At 53.0% G+C, this 5,171-nt stretch overlaps 1 pseudogene; it reads left to right on the top strand.

The window, feature by feature from the left end:
* The first annotated feature begins 1,050 nt into the window (after nt 1–1,050).
* LOC123347601 lies at nt 1,051–2,018 on the top strand (annotated as a pseudogene).
* Nucleotides 2,019–5,171: the final 3,153 nt, after the last annotated feature.

Below are 5,171 nucleotides of genomic sequence, written 5' to 3'. Positions count from 1 at the left end.
ATGGAGTCCGCAGGGGATGTGAAAAAGGCCCGGAGACTCTCTCCATCTCCCCTGAAAAGCCTCCGGGTTCACCTTCAGCAGCCTCTGGATGCACTGGGTCCGGCAGGGCCCCGGGGAGGGGCTGGAGTGGGTCTCCCTCCTGTATCCGAGTGTGGAACTACACACTACTCCACTCTGTCAAGGGGCGATTCGTCACCCCCAGCGATAATCCCAACAACCTGCTGTATTTGCAAATGAACAGCCCGAGACCCGAGGACACCGCCCGGTATCACCGTGCCAGAGACACAGCGACGGGAGTCCCAATAGTGTTAATACAAAAAATTCAACCTGCAGAATTTCTTTCTCCAGTGCGCCGCGTGGGGGCAGCAGATTCATACACAATACAGCTATGGGGAAATTGGTTTTAACCCTATAATTCCCTGGCTATGTCACCCATTGCGGCACAAACCCCCTATGGGCCTGTGGGGAGAGAGCATCACTTCCTGTATGCACCCACACTCCGCTACTCCTGGGTATGAGTCACGGCTGGGATTTTCAAAGGAGTCTCGTGGATTTACTTACCCACCTCACACCCGAAGCTCACAATCCGATCTCTCAGGTTGTGTAAAGGGGCGGAGCTAAGGAGGAACTCACACTACATTTCCATAACTCCCTACTGTCTGCTGACGGGGAACACCGCAGGTCATAACTATACGAGCCAGCACCGAGCCCTTACTAGTGAAGAGAGAAAGAAAGAAAGAAAGATTATACACATACCTATTAACTAAATGATACTTAATGGATGGGGGGGGGTATGGGGATAGATAGATAGATGATCACGCAACTGCGTTCGTTCAGTGATTCTATATTTGCAAATTGAATGGAGGTTTAAAGAGTTGGAATCTCTAACCCACCTGCCACTAGAATTAAGGGCGATGCACTGTCACACACCTCCTGAGCCCCCCATTATATTGTCCCCACCCCCCGGCCCATGCAAATGAGCTCCCCGGGGGCCTGTTCATAGCCTAGTCCCGGCCGCTCACCCCGCTCAGAGCCAGCGTCGGGCTTCAGCTTCCCATCCCGCCTGGGGACCGAGCCGCCAGCCGCAGACATGACCCCCAGCCTGGCCATCGCCTTCCTCCTGCTGCTCCCCGCGGGTACGGGCGGGATCTGCGCTGCCGCTGGGTGCCCAGTACCGCGTGTTCCCTAATAACTGCACCTCCGGAATCACTGCAATATTCCCCCTTTATTTCCTCTCTGCAGGTGTCTATTCCCAGGTCAGCCTGGTGGAGTCCGGAGAGGGAGTCAGGAAGCCCGGGGAGACCCTCAGACTGACCTGCACCGTGTCCGGATTCTCTCTCACTAGCGAGGGGGTGAACTGGGCCCGCCAGCCAGCGGGGAAAGGGCTGGAATGGGTCGGTACCCAGGGCCGGCTCTAGGCACCAGCGGGCCAAGCACCCGCTTGGGGCGGCATCCTGGGGAGGGCGGCAGATGGCCCCGGTGGACCTCCCGCAGACATGGCTGCGGGAGGTCCACCGGAGCCGCCGACCCGCAACCGCCAGAGCGCCGCCCCCGCCCCAGCAAATCCTAGCCGCGGCTGGGAGTTAAAAGGCTCCGGGCTCCCTGCCGCGGCGGGCAGCCCGGAGCCTTCTGATTCCCGGCGGCGGCTGGGATTTAAAAGGCTCTGGGCTCCCCGCAGCGGGGAGCCCAGAGCCCTCTAGACACGCCTGCCACCCTAAGGGCGCACGGACTGCCCCCCCAGCCCAGGGCGGCAATTCAGTGCGCTGCTTGGGGCGGCAAAAACTCTAGAGCCGGCCCTGTCGGTACCATCTGGTCGGGTGGAAGCACTGATTATAATGACGCTTTAAAAAATCGCCTCAGCATCACCAGAGACACTTCCAAGAGCCAAGTCCTTGCAACTGACCGGCCTGCAGCCCGCAGACACCTCCGTGTATTACTGTGCCAGAGACACAGTGAGAGGAAACCTATCCGAGCCCGGCCTAAAACTAACCGTGCAGAGAACCAGCCTTCCCGTGTGACGCGCCGAGAGCAGCAGCTGCCAGCACCGCGTTCTTTCCGCTTCGTTAGTTATTCGCTTTCTCCAGATACCATGGCAAGTTGAAGTAATTGTGAATTAAATTAAACCCCATATCACCCAAAGTCACACAGCGGATCAGAACTCCCAAGGCTGCGAGTCAAGCCCAGGAGTCTTTCACGCGGCTACCTGCGCTCTGAGATTTTCTATCATTCTGCCGAGAAATGAGGGGAAAGACCCCAATTATTTTCATTCCTAAATTCTTGCTATTGCAGCTAGAGTCCCGAGATTGCTCTTTCCTCCCCTAGCTGGGAAGATGAACCAGGAGTCTCTAAACCCGGTGTCTGCTGTACAATCTAGAGCCGCACTGTCATTCTAGAGGTGGGAATTCCGTTCTCTGCAGGCATTACCCGACCAAGTCATGTATTCAGATCAAACACTCAAAAAGGGAGGATCTAGCTACGTGTGCAAGGGGCTGAGTGTGTTTCAAACCCCTGGGATTTTCACAAGCGCTCAGTATCTCAGCCGCTCAGATTCCTGCGTGTTTGGATCGTATCTATACCAGCCTCCATGTTTAAGTTCCCTTCCCCACATAATTACCCCAGTTACCCGGCAACAATCACTGTTCTCTCTGAGCAGCCATTAGGAACATGGGATCCTAGCAACTGCCAGCCTCCAGAATCTCCCAGGGCCCATTTAGCCCAGTCTCCTGCCTCAACAGTAGGATCGTAGGAAGCAGCAATAAAGACAGATATTGTCAATTAAGCTGTCCAGAGGGGATGGTTCCTCATAATCCGGGATCAGTGAGAGGTTGGTTTACACACCGAGCAAGAGTTCATCTCCTTACCCAAATCCAAGGGCTGAGAGTTTTCAAACCATTTCATGTATTGCGACATACCTTTCCCATTAACATTAGTTTGAAATGGCCAAAGAAATTCCCTTCTCAATTTAAAAAAAACAAACAAATCTCCTTTTCAGGATCGAATTCTCTGATTGGTATTTGTGGGGTTTAAGGAGGAAAAGGAGAAGATACCGAATTAACTGTTTCAACCACAGATATCCTACGTAACTTGAGAAAACTCCTACAGCTTCAGACAGAGGCGATTTTGAGTGTTTAGCCCTACAGGGAAATAAATTAATTAGTCTTACAGTCTCAAAGATACCTAAGGTAGTTAGCTGCCCCTATGAAGAGATAGCAAGGATGTCATTCAGAACAAGCCGTTTCTCCCTGAAAACCTGCAATACTAAAAAAGTGAAGAGAGACGGAGAGAGAGAGACAGAGCCAGCTACATATGTATTAAATATCAGAGAGGTAGCTGTGTTAGTCTGGATCTGTAAAAGCAGCAAAGAGTCCTATGACACCTTCCTACTCTCAGGAAGCCCCGCCCTGCTGTCAGGATCTGGGTGCTCAGCTGAGCCTGCTGTCTCTGTGTGGTATAAACAGGATACTTGTCCCTGATGGGATATTGCTGTGTAGTGAGACACCGCTCACTGTCATCTCTTCTGCCCACTCTGGGGAACCCGCATGCAAATCCCTGCCCTGGGGGCTCCTGTTTAAATACAAACCCCTGGTTCTAGGAGCCTCAGTCTCTCCCCAGACACAGAACTGCCCCGTCCTGCCCACTGGGGTGTTTCTCTCATTGCATGAAAACGAGAATGAAATCGCTGCTGCTTTTCCTTTCCCAGCTCTCACCTATAAGTGGGTATGTCTACACTACGGGGTTATACCGATTTTACAGAAACTGGTGTTTTAAAACAGATTGTATAAAGTTGAGTGCATGCGGCCACACTAAGCACATTAATTCAGCAGTGTGTGTCTATGGTCGGAGACTAGTGTTGATTTCCAGAGCGTTGCACTGTGGGTAGCTATCCCATAGCTATCCCATAGTTCCTGGAGTCTCCCCCCGCCCCTTGGAATTCTGGGTTGAGATCCCAATGCCTGATGGGGCAAAAAACATTGTCACGGGTGGTTCTGGGTACAGCCTCACCCCTCCCTCTGTGAAAGCAGCGGCAGACAACTGTTTTGCACCTTTTTTCCTGGGTGAACTGTGCAAACGCCATAGCACGGCAAGCATGGACCCTGCTCAGCTCAAGACAGCAATCATGGACATTGTAAACACCTCGCGCATTCTCGTGCAGTCTATGCTGAGCCAGGACCTGCAAAGCCAGGCGAGGAGGAGGCGGCTACGGCAGCGCGGCGACGAGAGTGATGAGGACATGGACACAGAATTCTCTCAAACCATGGGCCCTTGCACTTTGGAGATACTGCTGGTAATGGGGCAGGTTCTAGCCATTGAACGCCGATTTTGGGCCCGGGAAACAAGCACAGACTGGTGGGACTGCATAGTGTTGCAGGTTTGGGACGATTCCCAGTGGCTGCAAAACTTTTGCATGCATAAGGGCACTTTCATGGAACTTTGTGACTTGCTTTCCCCTGCCCTGAAACGCCAGAATACAAAGATGAGAGCAGCCCTCACAGTAGAGAAGCGAGTGGCGATAGCCCTGTGGAAGCTTGCAATGCCAGACAGCTACCGGTCAGTCGGGAATCAATTTGGAGTGGGCAAATCTCCTGTTGGGGCTGCTGTGATGCAAGTAGCCAAAGCAATCACTAAGCTGCTGCTACGAAAGGTAGTGACTCTGGGAAACGTGCAGGTTATAGTGGATGGCTTTGCTGCAATGGGATACCCTAACTGTGTGTGGGGGGGGCGGTAGATGGAACCCATATCCCTATCTTGGCACCGGAGCACCAGGGCACCCAGTACATAAACCGCAAGGGGTACTTTTCCATGGTGCTGCAAGCACTGGTGGATCACAAGGGACATTTCACCAGCATCCACGTGGGATGGCCAGGAAGGGTTCATGATGCTCGCGTCTTCAGGAACACAGTTCTGTTCAAACGGCTGCAGCAAGGGAATTACTTCCCAGACCAGAAAATAACAGTTGGGGATGTTGAAATGCCTGTAGTTATCCTGGGGGACCCAGCCTACCCCTTGATGCCATGGCTCATGAAGCCATGGCTCATGAAGCCATATACAGGCATCCTGGACAGTAGTCAGGAGTTGTTCAACTACAGGTTGAGCAAGTGCAGAATGGTGATAGAATGTGCCTTTGGCCGTTTAAAGGCGCGCTGGCGCACATTACTGACTCACTCAGACCT

Source organism: Mauremys mutica, chromosome 13, assembly GCF_020497125.1.
Source record: "Mauremys mutica isolate MM-2020 ecotype Southern chromosome 13, ASM2049712v1, whole genome shotgun sequence".
Taxonomy (NCBI): Eukaryota; Metazoa; Chordata; order Testudines; family Geoemydidae; genus Mauremys; species Mauremys mutica.
Note: the sequence above shows the minus strand (reverse complement) of the source record. Positions and strands in the feature narration are given on the sequence as shown.